Genomic DNA, 16,794 nt, shown 5'->3' with positions numbered 1-16,794 from the left:
CCTACTAATGTGTTTTTCAAAACAAGAAACACAGTGAGATACTCCCACGTACCCTTTAGATTGTCTAAAATGCAGAAAACGGAGACTATCAAATTCTGACAAGGATGTGGGGCAGCAGGAACTCTCATTCTTTGCCAGTGGGAATGCAAAATGGTGCAGCCACTTTGGAAGACAGTTTGACAATTTGTTACAAAACTAAACATATTCTTACCATACGATCTAGCAACCGTACACCTTGGTATTTTCCCAAAGGAGTTGAAAACTTATGTCCACACAAAAATCTGCATATGGATGTTCATAGCAGCTTTCTGCCTAATTGCCCCAAATTGGAAGCAACCAAGATGTCCTGCAGTAGGTGAATGGATAAACAAACTGTGGTATATCCAAGACAATAGAATATTATTCAGCACTAAAAAGAAATGAATTATCAAGCCATGAAAAAATAACATGGAGGAACCTTGAATGCATATTACTAAGTGAAAGAATATAATCATAAAAGGTGTTACTTCTGTCAGTCATATTTCTTACCACGATACACTGAAATAAAATAGAAATTTTATTTAAAAAGAAAAAAGTAATTTTAAAATAATTTTAAACCTACAAAAATGTTGCAAGAATAATAAAATAATTATTTGTCCTGAGCTATTTTAATGTAAGTTGCCAACATGCCATATATATCGTCAAGAATATCTCCTCTATAACTATAATATGCCATTGATATAAAGTGGAAACTAAAGTGATATCAAATAATTTGCATAATTATTTCAAGTTTACTCATCCTCTCAATAATCTCTGTTATAGCATAATAATCCATTCCAAAATGTGTCACATTTAGCTGTCATATCCTCTTGATCTATTTCAACCTGGAATACCTTAATCTTCCTTGATTTTCAAGACTTATTTTTAAAATTATAGACCAGTTATTTTGTAAAATATCCATAAATTTGGTCTGTCTAATGTTTCCCCATGATGTGATTCAGACTAATATCATTGTATGTTGCCATGTGGCATACGCTTTTGATTTGTTCCAAATTCCACTGGGTTTCCTTCCCTTATGAAATGTTATTACTTGAATAAGAAATACTTTTAGTGTTTCTCCTTGGAAAAATTACTCTTTCTACTACTGTAAAGTATCAGTAAGTATACTGTAGTAAGTATTTTGTGGGGAGGAATTTTACCACGATGTAAATGTCTGATATCTTATCAAACTCTGTCCCCTTACTTTAGCATCCATTGATGGCACTTGGCCGAATTATTACTTTGACACCTGTCAATTTTGATTACAAATCAATCCTTATTTTCACTTTTATTAGATGGCATTTTACTTAAGGAAAAACTCTCTTCTCCATGTTTTCTCATTTATTCATTTATGTATTTTTATCAGAATGGACACACAAATTCCTATTCTATTCAATGCTTTATAATTAGTTACTATTATTTTTTAATAGTATCTTAGATTGTCTCCATTTAGGCCCGTGAATAACTCTTCACCTATACCCATCATTCTCTCAGTATGTTCTTCCTCTTAGGCATGACTCAGTTACTCAAGGATCATCCTGTATATTTTGTACACCAGCCCTATAATTTACCATGTCTTCAAATAGTTTCATTACTTTCAGGGAAGAAACGAAATTAGAAACTGAGATCTGGGTGATAGGTTTGCTCACAGCTACTGAGGTGTTGCTGCTCTAAGACTCTATCAGTGAATATGCATCACACGCACGCATCTGAATTAATTTTATTATCCATCTATATATACTGAAATCTTTGAGCTATACTCATACTTTCTATTTCAATTTTCCATACAGGATTTGTTGTACTTTTCTCCCTTCACGTATTTGCAAATTCCTTCCATGACAGCCAGAAACCCAGCTTCTATTATCCTTAGCATATTTAGTTAGTTAGTTAATCTCCCTATACGTGAACTATCTGCCATCACTTCCTGTAGGTGATCTTCTGACCATCTACCATTCCCTTCACCACAGGTGAGCCCTCTATACCTGCTCAGCCTCCAGCATTTCACACTCTTCCACACAATGACTCACTATGCTGGGTTGCTGCTGCCACTACAACTCACCAAGGTATGTGTGCCCCAGCCCTGATGGAACTGCGATTCTGTGCCAGCTAGCTGCAACCATGCCCCCAACCCCCCACAATACCCACCTCTACCCACCTCAGCTATGACACAGGTTACCAGGCCACCACCACCACTATTCTGCACTTACATGGACGCCTTTCTAACCCCACCCCCACTCCCTGAAGCCCTCCCCTGCAACCTCGTTGAGCTTCAGCTTGCCATGCATTCCCCCCTGCCCACCCCCTTCCCTATACCCTCCTCACTTTGCTCAGGCTCTGACTCCTTGTGCCAGGCTGTTGCTTCATTCAATGTCTCCTACGCTGGGCCACACCTCACCCCATCTGAGGTTAATTTATATTCATTTGAGTCCACATCAGAGTTGGGCTACAGTAATGAGTTGCGCTGAATTGTCTCTCTCTAGCCCTCAATTTCCTTAGTTATGTAAAGTACATATTCTTGAAACTTTATCTCTGATAATTTTAATTCCTGAATCTCATTTCAGAACATTCAGAACTTCATTATTAGGGGAAAAATTAAAATATTTTTTAAACAGGAGGGAAAAAAGCTAACGGAAAGGGAAGACTTTTATTTTGAAATTACTTTTTAAAATATGTCATAACTTCTCAGCTTATGTGTAGTCCCCAGGCATTGTTAATGCCCATGAATGCTAATTAACACTGAACTGCTTACTACAATGTTTTTCCAGCAGGCAGCCTCAAAATGTCCCATTATCGTGATTAAATATTTATTGAACTTGAAGTGTGTCCTCAACACTGTAAAGAAGGTACAGGAAAAGTTCCTACTTCAAAGACATTCTTATGCTCAGAAGTACATCAAGGCAAGATTATGTACCCGAGATTTTTTCCCTCAAATTCTATTACACTCTATCTTGTATTTATTTATGAATTTTCTTATTAAATAAATAAAAATTTAAAACAGTGTCTACTGGAAAAATCTTTCTTGAGAGAAATTTGACAGTGGCCACCAATTACATAAAATCTGCCCATACCCTTTGACCTTTATAGAAATCTATTTTAATACTTTTTAAAAAAAGTTCAACCATTATATGTACAACCTCTATATTTAGGATTTGTAACAACAGTACAATTGTTTGAGTTGGATTATCCCTTGTTGTGGGTTTTCCCACACTTCATAGGATGGTCAACTGCAGCCCTGGCTTCTATCCTCTAGATACTAATATAATCGTCCACCAAACCCCAACAGTTGCACAAGCAACAATGTCTCTAAACATTGTCAGATGTCCTCAACAAGGCAAAGTCTTCCAACCCACATTGAAAACCACTGCTTTATATATACAAAAATAGAGAATGATTGGGGACATTATAGTACATTATGTATTATTTTCATGAAGGATATTTCATTTTATAGAAAACTGTGAGTAACAGGAATCACAAATAAGTCTGTGTGACAAGCAGCTAAAGTAAGTAAATGGAAATCACCCGTGGGGACTATGCTAAATTAGGGAACTCGTGACATGTGCTCCAACTAGAAGGGGCTGCTGTCCCTACATTATTACTGTCAAGTATTCCAAGACCCAAAGGCAGATCTAATGTTGTTAATTCCTTTTTTAAGAAAAAACATATATCTGAAACCCTATTTTTTTAAATACTGAGAATTAATTTATTTTTAAAAATACTTTGCTAATCAATCTTTTTTGTTTTGCACGCTCTGTTACACTATTAAGTTAAAAATTACAAAATTACACACAAATTTATAATTTTTACCTGAGTTATGTAAAATACATAAATACGGGAAGGAGATCAAAGTGTTTATCATTTTTCCCATGGGTGGTTGTTATTTTCATAACAAGAGTAATAATTGTAACATATTTCTTATATTGATAACTGAGCCTTTATGACAATTTCATGGAGAGACCAAGTATCAGTGCACATGACAGAGAAGTTGGGTGTCTAGGAATCAGCAATAGGCCAAAGAGGGGAATCCCTCAGGTTCCATAAAAGTCTAAACTTTGCTGGCACCATGGTGTTTTTTAGCATCTGACAGTTGAAAGACACAAAATGGTGGAAATAGGAAGTTGTTACCTACCCGAAAGAAACTGAACAGGGGTACAACAACTGCCCACCACTCATCTCTCTCTTATAGCCAAACATAAGCAGAGATGTCTGTGTGTCCAGAGTTTGACAGAAGAAAATGACTCCAAGGATGAAGAGGCTGCAACAGGAAACTTGAGAACCAGCCCCTGTGTCACGCCCCAAATAAAATCCTTACTTCATGTAACACAGATCCAGCTCCACCTGCAACTATAGTACCCTCCGCTTGTGCTAAGATTTTAACTTTCTAGGAAATGGAGCCAGAAAGGAGAGGAAGAAAAATCACCCAGAGGAATCAATACTCCAGAAGATGAAGACAAAAAAAAATTCATGTAGAACTCAGGATAAAATAAAAGACCCCAGGAGGCCACTTAATATGGAGGCCCACGTGATTCACAGAGCAGGTCCCTCCTTCATGAAGGTCCTGCTTCAAGACGTGATTTCGGCAGCAAATAATGGCACGGAAGGAAAATGTTCTTGTTGACATACAAAGCCAGCAGCATTGCAGGATGTGAATGGTCCATCTATTTTAATATCCAAACATAACTTTCACTTTTTTTTTCTTCATTCAAGTAGTTAACAGTTACAGGTTAATCTGGGAGGAAAACAACCAGTAATGTTTTTATTAATTTGGATTTGGAGTTAAATGGGCCATTGAGATCTATTGTTGAAGAATAAAAATGAAGTGGGTTTTCTGAGGAGGTCAGAAAGAGGCCTGACAAAGAGAAGAAAGGCTCGCCCAACTTGAAGAGGACAATTAAAGATCTGAAGCATCAGGAGTGGTGAAGAGAGAACAGGGCTGCAGCAAGACTTGTTAGCTGGCTGCCTTTCAGTGAGAAGTGAGCCTCCTAGAAAGAACGGCTGGTCTCAGTAAGAGAGGACCAGAAGCAGCCATATAAAAAAATTATGTTGTTCAATGAGTGCAGGGAACCAGCACCAAAGTGCTGACTTAAACTGACAGTTCTCATGGGACATGTATGCCTCAGTGGTAACTTGTGTGAACAGATTACAACTTGCCAGAACCACTCTCCATTTCATTTTATGAAAGATCTCCAAAACTATAGTGCAACCTTAGGGGAAAGGTTAAGTTTTTAGTCAGTGTGCTGCCTTATGGAGCTAGAAATTGCTTGAGAAAAATCCAAATGGGTACAAATTACATGTGATGCCCTGTTTTTTTGTTTTGTTTTGTTTGTTTTTAATTAAAACAGCCTATAACCTTGGGAATTTTAGAATATCAACATGTAGGTGAAATTGATGATACTGAGGCCAATGTCTATTTTCTCATTGATCCCTGGTGGTCTGTAGACCTCACAGAAAATAAAACAATGGCTTATAAATCCTGCTTTGAAATAGAGAAGGTTTAAAATAATGAAAAAATCTATTTCTCATTTTGTAATATACAGACTGTCTCACTTAATTGTATTCTGCTCCATAGCTTTGACATGGGCATTATTTTTCCCTCGGCATTAGTATTAGTGGATTATTCTGCAAGAAATTCCCTTTGAGGAATTATCAAGCACTGCCGTTTTGAGAGGCTAACATTTGGCAAACAGTAGAAATCAGAGATATTTCAAATAAAAGTGAGAAATAAGAAACAAATGCACTATGCCTTATTTATATGGAAAATAAATGCTTTAATAGCAAACATTGCAGAGTTTATGATTTACATCTGCTCTTTAGAAAGCATTCAGCTCCTCTTTTCTGTTTCTCAGTAAGGGTACCTGACAGCTGCCCTACGCTGTCTAAATAAGACCAAGAATCCCTGGCCACCTTCTAATATTTCTACACACACCTCGTTCTAGATAGATTTGAAATAGTTCCCTACTTCTGAATCGCTCCAACTCCCCCCTCCCCAGCTCCGACCGAAAATTAGTTAAAACAGGCTCCATTATGAACTAGAGTAAATGCAGCTCAGTGTACATACTTTGGGATTAGAAATGAAATCTAGTATTTCTCGTTACAAATATACACACAGACATGGTCACGTACACATAGCCATGCATAGATAACTGTGTGTGTATAGCATGTTTATGTGTCAAATACCACATGGTCAGTTCTTTCAATTCCTATTTCTGGCTTGCTCATAATTCCTTATATCATCCTTCCCTACCTACACATATAGAAAGAAATATTTATCTATATTTTTTAGACAAACTTGGGGAAAAATCCAGAATATTCATATTTGTCTACATTATCTTCATTCAGCCTACACACTTGTATTAAAGGCCAACTTTATACCAATCTCCATTGTTCTGAAAGCATTAACATAAGGAACTGCCATCAGCTAATAATATTACAGAACAAATTAGGTTTATTCATTTAACAAACACGTATTGTTAAATTGCGATCCTGGATCCTGATACAAACCCAACTGATATTGTCTTTGCCTTGGAAACATGCACAGTCATGTATTGGAAGGGGTCAGTTGTATAAATCAGTGACTATGATAAAACTTATAGGATATGCATTTATACAAAGAGCCACAGAGAGTAAACTCTGCAAAGGAAAGTCAAAGGGGAAATTCTATTAGACCTTCTTTCTCTATCCACTAGCATAATATGTTACCGAATTTGCTACAGGGAAAAATATTTCCCCTTCAGGATGATCTGGGTCCCAACTAGATTGAAGGATGTAAGTGACTGGGATAAGAGTCCAGCCTCTTTTCTCAAAAACTGATGAAATCACACTAAATCTCACAATGATAACCATGATTTACTTTTCTCAAGTGAAATAGGCATAGGAAAAAATATTTTTATGGTGCATTCAGTAAGATGGTACGCCTCTCTTAGTATTAGTCTTATCAGGGCTGTCATTTTGTCTGTATTACCCAATTTAGAGTTCCTCAGTGTGACCCTACTTGTCCATACTCTATATTGAGCAATGGAAGATTACATGCTGACCGTAACCACATTTCCAGTGGTGAACTGTCCTGTACACTCCTTTCCAGCTGAACCACTGAGAACATTGAGAGAGGGACAGTACGCATGAATTCATGAGGACAATGTACTAGTCAATGATGAATCATTCTGGGACCTTAGCTGTATTTGGTTCTGGGGAAAAACATATAGTTTGTCACTATTGACTATAATTATTTCTTGTCCTAAGCCAGTGGTTTTGGAAGATATTTTAAGGGATAAGAATTTGTAGTAGGCATCTCCTAGTGAAGAACGAAAGATTACCTGGAACGTGCTACCACCAGATTTGCCTGATTGCTTCATCTCGACACTTAGATTTCAGCTTAAATATTTCTTTCTCCCCCAGGCTTTCCTTAACCATCCCATCAAAAGTGGTCCCTCTAAATTCTAATCCTTTCTCTTCTCTTTTTTTCAATTTTTATCTGAGTATAGTTGACATACAATGTTATATTAGTTTCAGGTATACAACACAGTGATTCAACAACTCTGTATGTTAGGCTACGCTCACCACAAGTGTAGCTGCCATCTGTCACCATGCAACACTATTACAATACCATTGGCTATACTCCCTATGCTGTACCTTTTAATTCTCATGACTTATTCACTCCATTACTGGAAGCCCGAATCTCCCACTCCCCTTCCCCCATTTTGCCCATCCCCCTACCCTTCTTTCCTCTGTCTACCACCAGTTTGTTCTCTGTATTCATAGGTGTGATTCTGCTTTTTATTTGTTCATTCATTTCTTTGGTTTTTTAGGTACTTCCTGTAGGTGAAATGCTAATTATTATTTATCATATTGCTTTATGTTATTTTTTCAAAACATTTATTATCTGTACTTTTGGGAATGTTGTACAGAATATCAAGTATTGATAACATGGAATAAAATATGACTTGGCATGTGATAGTAGTGAAATATTTGTGTTAAATCAATATTAAACAGAACCTGCCTTAATCCAGGCAAACTCATCTCAATTCAACCATAGTGATGTACATTTATTTATTATATATATTGATAGTCCATGACAGATTTTCATCTCAAAAGTGAATAATGCTAATGAGTTGGAAACTCATGCCTGGGCCCATAGCAACAGACACTCTGAGGTTTGGTAACATTGGCTGTATTCACTTTCTTTTTCTGTGATTTTTATAACTATTACTTTTTTGCTGGCACAAACTTAGTGTCTTTAAAAAATATATCTGTATTTTGGCTCACAGCTCTGTAGGTCAGAAGTCTAGTGGGCTTGACTGGGTTCAGTGCGTAGGGTCTCAGGCTCAAATCAAGGTGTTGGCCATATTGACTTCTCATCTGGAGGCTCTGGGGAAAAATATGCTCTTAAGCTCATTCTTGATGTTGGAAGAATTTGGGTCCTTACAGTTATAGGACTGAGACCTCCATTTAATTACTGACTGTTGGCCAGGGGTTCTCTCAGCTGCTAGAAGCCACCTGCATTCCTTCTTACATGACCCCCTGACATCAGCCTGCAATGGCATATTGAACTCTCATGCACTGACTCTCCGACTTCTTATTTTGCTTCTACCTGCCAGAGAAAACTCCTGCTGTCTTTCTTTTTTCTTAAGTTTTTATTTAAATTCCAGTTAGTTGACATATAGTGTAATATTATTTTCAGGTGTACAATACAATCATTCCATACTTTCATAGAATACTCAGTGCTCCTCACAAGTGCCCTCCTTAATCCCCATCATCTATTTGACCCATCTGCCCACCCATCTCCCCTCTGGTCACCATCTGTTTGTTCTCTGTAGTTAAGAGTCTGTTTCTTGGTTTGCCTCTCTCTCTCTCTTTATTACCCCCTTTACTTGTTTGTTTTGTTTCTTAAATTCCACATAAGAGTGAAATCATATGGCCTTTTGTCTTTCTCTGACTTCTTTTACTTAATAGAATACTTACTCTCTAGCACCATCCATGTCATTGCAAATAGAAAGATTTCAATCTTTTTTTTTTTTTTTACAGGTGAATACCATTCCACATATACACACAAATAGATATATATCTCACATCTTCTTTTCTTCTTCTCAGATCTAGGGTTAAGGTTAAGGTTATGGCCAGGGTTAGGGTTAGGATTAGGCCCAGGGTGAGAGGATGTGCCTGGTATTCTGGAGTTCAGAGCCTTCTGCCCTGGGTTAGGCTTAGGTTTAATGGTAGGGTTAGGGGGAAAAAACCTGCTTACTTAAAGACTTGTGATTAGGCTAGGCCCACCTGGATAATCTTTAATTGTGTTTTATTACATAATCTAATCATAGAAATAAAATCCATCGTATAGGTGTGACATGGACAGCAGGGGCAAGGAACCTTGGAAGCTATTTAGAATCTTATATACCATGTAGGCTAGTACAGGCCATGCAGTCAACAAAGCCATGTCATCAAAACTAATATTTAGAAAACAGTTTGAAATTTCAAAAATACTCTAATTTATCTTCATGGGAAATATCAAGATTTTATTGGACTTTGCTGTACTTGTTTATAATTGTGTGTGTATGTGTGTGTCTACGTCTGTGTGTTGGTTTGCTTTGCTTTTGTTTAACTTGTTTTGCCTTTGCTTTGGGTATTTGCTTATTTTTTTTAAATTCCACATAGAGGACACAAGTAATACTGTAATTTCTGAGACTGTTGCAGGGCCAATAATGAAACTATTTACTCACAACATTACAAAATTTATTATGTATCATTTTCTTTCTTTTTTTCACTTATGCACAAAATTAAATAAAGTTGTTGATACGCTCTGCTCTAGAAGGCCCACTTTGTAAGGTCAAAATGTTGAATACATTATAAAATTGATAGGTGACAGCATTTATAGATGTTGAAAAGCATTTTAAATGCTTCCAGCTCCCTATGGAAGAATGACTTCAATTTCTTCCAATGTCCTATACTGCAAGGGATTTAGAAATATTTGCCAAATGTATTAAGCAGTAACAATTCACCAGCCTTGACTTTAGAGTAGACTGATTTGATGCCTTTCAATCTAAGTTAAAAGCAGACACTGATAGGGAATTTGCTTAAATCAAAATACCTATAAATACCTCTTGTAGGTTATGTAACACGATTTAATTCTACTTATTTTTCTAATAATAGCCTGACACCAATAACCAAAGGCTTGGATGAAAACACCCATAAATTATCATTTGTGTTTAGAGCAAGATAGAACGAGACTAAACATGATATCCTAAAATTTATGTTTATTCATAAACAGAGTCACAAAATAGATGCAGGAGGTTGTACCTGTTTAAGGCACATACTCTCCCAGATTGCAATTAACTGAATTTCATCATCTCCTCTAGATGAGATTTCTGCAGTAGGATGCAGTTAATTAAGTGCATTCTATGAAAATAATTAGTGTTTGTGGAATACGTAAATGGAACTGCTGTGGTAGGTGTACATGAAGATATTATATGGGGATTATTGCATAGTCCTTCAGATTTCAGACATTACCAAGAGTAACAAGAATAAAACATTCACAGGCATGCATGCAAAAATCTCTCTACGTAGGCACAATATTATCAAATTATCCAAGTTGATTAAAGCTTCGGCGGAAAAGTAAAGGTGCAATATTCAAGTGACTTCATGTTTCTACAAGTAAAATTGAAAATAGAATAGCTTTTTCCCAAGTTACCTGAAATGTCAAGTAAAAGTGGCTTGCAAATTAAATTAACTAGAAAATTGCCTCCGTCTTTCAGCAGATACAATCTTATTGTCCTCCTGGAATGATTATAAAATAAAAAATGGTCTTATTATCATCTCCCACTTTATTGTACTGCAACCAGTAGGAAACTGGATTAGTTCCTAATAGATAAAATGGTTGTAATGGGTCAAAGGGAAATTTCTGGATGGAACCAAGTACAAAATTTCTGATACGTATATAATGGTCCCTTGAAGCTAACAGTTAACTAACTTACTTCCAATGTACTTGAATAGTGTATGCCAATCTTATTTTAACTTACAGAAAACGTGATTATTAATCACAGCAAATCATAGAAAATTAAATTCAAAGAAATCAGACCTAACTTAGTGGAGGCTGTCCTAACACAGAATCTCTTTCTTTTTTTCTCAATTTCAAAAATAAATTTTACTATTTTTTTTGAGGCTCTTTTTTTTTTTTGGTGTTATTTAAATACAAGTTAGTTAACACATAGTGTATTATTAATTTCAGGGTAGAATTTAGTGATTCGTCAATTGTATATAACAGTGCTCATTACATCAAGTGCCCTCCTTAATGCCCATCACCCAGGTACTCCTTCCCTGCACCCACTGCCCTCCAGTAACCCTCAGCTTGTTCTCTATAGTTGAGTCTCCTGCGGTTGCCTCTCTCTGTTTTTATTTTATTTTTCCTTCCCTTCCCCTATGTTCATCAGTTTTGTTTCTTAATTTCCACATATGAGTGAAATCATATGGTATTTGTCTTTCTCTGACTAATTTCACTTAACATAATACGTTCTAGTTCCATCCGCATCGTTGCAAATGGCAAGATTTCATTCTTTTAGAATCTCTTCTTTAGTCGTCACTATTCTTTCCGTTAGACAGGCGCATTTGTGGTACAAGTCATGTTTGTAATTTTAACACAACAGTGAATAAGCCTCGTCTCTCTTCTACATGATAGTTTCAAGTCTTTGAAGGTAGCTAACATATATTTATGTGTTAAGACAAAACTTATCACAGTACTTTATATATTTCTTATGTAACATAGTTGCTAGATAAGCTTACCTTAACTGCTTATCTCTGACCCCACACTAACTTGCAACTGTTCCTCTTAGAATATGCAACCAACATTACTAAAACTTACCCTCCTGAGCATTAAAGCCAGGAATCTGGATGGACATGGTTTATTGATATTAGCAAATTACATGAATTTTCAAGGTCATACTGAAGATTATCTATTTAGCCAATACATAAGATGAATGGTACTTTGCTTTAGCTTGACTTCCTGGCCCTTTATGAATCCATTTTATGCTACTAGGAATTTCATGTCAGAATATAAACTCTCTATTTTCCTAACTGCATAATTAACATTCAACAAGGCTTCTAATCAAAGCATCCCTTTCTCATTAGTATAGTTCTGACAGTTTCATCATCAAGTGGCAAGTGTTCCAGCAAATTGTGTTGCTATCCTATCAGATATGTCAAGAACTTGATCTTCCTTTCCATTAAGTCAGATTAGGGACAGGAACCAATTTCCATTATGAAAATGTGACTGAAAATAAATGATGCTTTTCCAATAAATTCTTCTAATAGAAAATGAATTAAGCGCACACTCTCCTTCCTATATATTCTACATGTGCCAAGTATTTTTGAAATACTAATTGAATAATTTAATATTGATAAACTGGTGTGAAAACTGAAGGAAAAAAGTCCTTAAAATCAATTAGCTATTTGATTACAGTCAAGCTTTGAAATATTGCAAAGAAAAACAAATTGAATCTTGGAATTTATCCATGACTATGAATGTCATAATTGTTTTAGTAGTTATGGCTATTTTAGGACGGATTTTATTTACTTTTCCATTTATTACATTTGTTATACGTATTCCGAGATTACATGATTTTGTTTTTATCTCTTTTTTTATCATAAGCACATAAGACTAATAACACCCAATCCCAACCATTAACAAATAAAGTTGTAATTTTGATTATATTTATATTTACAAATACATATATTTTAATTAATTATATTTCTATTTAAATATTTTCAGAAGAGATTTCATAATGATCTTTTTGGTTCACAGTCATTTTTTATTCTACATCTTTACTGATCATTAATTTTCAATATCCTGTCTGATTTTCAGTCTTGTTTCTAACACTTGCACTGTATAGAAAGAGAGTATAAATAACTTTGGAGAGGAAAAACGCTTCCATTTGCATCCAGGTTTCTGTGCACTAAAATACTTTACAGTAAGAATATCCTTGTTGTAGCATGCATCTAGGGATCAATAGCCCAAGATGAAGCTGATGAAAATGTAAATACGATTACCCAAATTAAGGAAGACTTAAGAGTTACTGCGTTTGTGTTCTAAAAAGTTCATAAAGGTATGTCTTCTGATAATTTTACCTAGAGCTATGAATAAAAATGGAAATAAGATCATTAAAAATTTAAGGGTCTGTGGAGCTCTTGACCTCTAGAGAGGTCAGTGGTAGTCATGCGGATTAGCTCACCGTCGGCCAATGTGCAAAGACGCTTCTTGAAAAGTTCAGGTATGATTTTTTACTCGTGTAGAATTTCTGAACTGATCTTAAAATGTTAAGAATGGTTGCTGCAAACACTTTGAGCATAAATTTTGCATATGCCCTATGAGTTACTTGACAGAGTTTTTCCCCTGTTCAACTTTCTAGTTTCATCCCCCAAGCAGTGGCTTTATACTTTTTCAAGCTTTTATAAAAATTTTCAAAAATATGATTAAAAAAGGATAGTCAATTAATATACCCACGTTTCCACCATCTAGATCCAACAATATTGCATATCGTGCTATAATTTTTTCCATTGTATGTATATTATGCACACATGTGCGCGTGCATGTGTGTGTTTTACTGAGCCACTTCAAAGTAAGTTGTGGACGCAGCACTTCTTTTCTAAGTACTTCAGTATGTATCTTTGAAAAATAAGAATGTTATTTCACGTAAATAAAATAATGTTATCACCATGGAGAATATTAGCAATAATTCCCTAATGGCTTCTGTTGCTGAATTGAAATATTTAAATATTCCAAATTATGTCTCAAGTGTCTTGTAAAGCTTTTCTTTTCCACCATTTCCCAATGAGGATACTCAAAATAATTTCTTGGGTTCTTACTCTAGAATGGTTTCTACTTTTAACATTGACATTGACTTGTTTAGGGACCATATTAATTGTTGTGTAGAATGTTCCATATTTTGTAACTGTCTCATTGGTTTTGAAGACGTTGTTTGACTTGTTCTTTCTTCTGTATTTTCTCTAAACTAAAGGCTTGATTTAAAATTACACCGTAATTTTAATGTATCAAGACCTCAATACATGCATCAATCAATTGATCAAAGTACTCGAGAAATTAATGAGCACAAAACATACAGCATACATTTAGGCCAAACAAAGTGATAGATGTGTTAATGAGTTTTTTAAATACTCAATTAAGTTTAATAAAGGCAAATCAAATTTAAACTTCATTTTCTGTTTAGCATTAAAAATTGGGTTTAAATACAGCATTGCTTCCCATAATATTGCATATTTAATTTTTTAAAAAATTCTTTAAATACATGATTAGATATACATCAGTTTTTTGATAAATATATCTGATAAATATCTGATAAATGTGATAGCTGTTTGTTTCATCATTTTATTTTTTCTATTCTACTTTATATTATTTTATCTTGGCTTATTTTTGGTATTTTCACCAATAGTGAGTCCTATAATGATGTAAACTGTAGCAAAATGAGCACTGTATTCCTTGCTTGGTAACATTTTTATTTGCATAGGCATATGAGTTTTTTCAAAATATCACCTATTAAGACTGTCCTGATAGACTAATCATTAGGTATGATTTCCAGACATGTCTTTGAGATATGAAAAGCAACCATATACATGGACGGTTACCACAAAAATTTTGCCAGTCATGCAAAAATCAAAATTAGCAAACAATAGTGTAATCACCACATGATGAGAATATGGACAAAAACTCAAAATGGTAGTGCAAAGGACAGATGAATGTATTACCCAGAGGGAATATAGGGAAACCCCTTTTCCTAGGAGCAGAGGGTCTGTGAACAAAAGCATTATGGATAAAATGAGTTTTATTTTGTTCTCATCTATTTGTTTCTTTCCATTCTAGAAAGCATTTTGTGGAAAACCCATTTTGATAAAGCAAGCATAGAGCTCTTCATTGTTTTTTAAAATAGTAATCACCCAGTAAATATGAGGTGCCAAAGTAAATTGACAAAGCTCAATTACATGAATAACTTTTCTATATTAAAATACAGGAAAAAATAACATGATATATGGGACCAGAAGTCTTTTGCCATTCTCCCAACTTCAGAAAAAAAATTTATTTTCTTTACCTGATTGCATAACCGAACATAAAAACTCAGTAAGTGTATGAAATACACACTCATGTAACTTGTATTTTACATTTGTTTATTTTGAAAATGATATTCCTTTGTAAGTTTCTCATTATTTTTAAATGGGATTTATGACATCTTTCTAAAACCAACAGGAATATACTGGAGAAAACCGAAGCTGATGAACCACTCTATGGTCTACTGCTTTACACTCACTGCACTTGTTGGCAATTTGGATGAGTTTTCAGTGGACCAATATATTTCTACCATTTTAATTTCCTGCTACAAGAAAGCACATTTGTTCTTCTAAAAGTAACACTCAGTCTCTGCTACTTAACAGTGGCCTTGTTTAGACAAAATATGAGTTCAGTATCTCCTAGAAAACAAAGTTAAAAGAAATCAAGATTTAACTGTCCAAATATCTAAGATTGTATATATAACATTGGTGTATAGTTTTAAAGAGTAATTCAAAACTTTATGTAAGAGCTATTGGTTCTGTGTTATATTGGTCAATTGAGATAGAGATATCAATGTCATGTTTACTGCCTAAAGAGAGAAACCTTCTTGTACTCGAATTTGTGAAAACGTGGATGTTCTCACAGAAAGGTCAGAAGATGTATTAGTTATGGTAATGCAGACACATCCAACGATCTCTGTAGATTTAATACGATAGGAGTTTATCTCCCCTTTACACAACTCCCAGATGTTGGCATATGCCAGATGATGTTCCACGTCATTCAAGAATCCAGGCACCTCCCATAATCGGGCTCTGCTATTTTCAACAGGTAGTTTCTAGGCAGCAATGAAAAGGGAGAGGGGAGGATGAAGCAAAGCTGATCTACTTTTAGTTATGCCAGTCCAGGAAACACACACACACACACAAACACACACACACCATGTTAGCTCACAATGTCTGGGGAAAAAATTGGTTCAAAGCCATCCCCTAAGCGTACTAAATGTAGCCTCAGCCTGGGTAGACGTTCTCAGAAATACATGTATGAAAAAGTAAGGAAACATGAATCCTCGATAGGCAGGTACTAGTCTCTGCTGCAGGTGGAAATGTGAAGAGATTCATAAAGTGTCAATCTACCAAAATAATAGGGTCTCCCCCACTACCACCACCATGAAGTAAATACTCACTCCTGAAAATATGCTCATCGTTATGCTTTATCAATTTCCCATGTACAGTTTTCTACTTACATTCTATTGGTAAAATTTCACAAGAATAACTTTAAATTTATTCAGTGAATAAATTTAAGGAAGATTTATTAGCTTTCTTCTAAAATGCCAGGCATTGTACATAAAAATTCATTTATGCTATTTCATTAAATCTTCACAATAACCCTAAAAAGTAAGTGTGGCATTTCTCTTTGCAAATAGCAGAACTAAGGCTAGAGAATTGAGTAATGTATAGAATTGTTGAATCACTATATTGTACATCTAAAATTAATATAACGATGTATGTGAATTATACTGGAATTAAAATTTTAAAAAAACTTCATAAAAAAACACTAAGGCTAAATACTAGGCAAATTGTCCAAGGCTGAAGTGGAGAACATGAAAATCCAACTGCTGTGGGGCAAGAGGAATAAGACATCAGGAGCTACCAAGTATGAGCTGTCTTGTGAAGTACTGAGATTTATCAAGTTACAGGGACAAATGACATGACCATAATGCAGGCAGGGTGAAGGAATAG

At 35.2% G+C, this 16,794-nt stretch overlaps 1 pseudogene; it reads right to left on the bottom strand.

Annotated features, from left to right (window-relative positions):
• Nucleotides 1-16,794, bottom strand: part of LOC121104827 — a 146,666-nt pseudogene that overhangs the window by 79,550 nt on the left and 50,322 nt on the right.

This window comes from Ursus maritimus, unplaced genomic scaffold (assembly GCF_017311325.1).
Source record: "Ursus maritimus isolate PB19 unplaced genomic scaffold, ASM1731132v1 scaffold_23, whole genome shotgun sequence".
Taxonomy (NCBI): Eukaryota; Metazoa; Chordata; class Mammalia; order Carnivora; family Ursidae; genus Ursus; species Ursus maritimus.
This window is presented reverse-complemented; position numbering and strand designations above follow the sequence as displayed.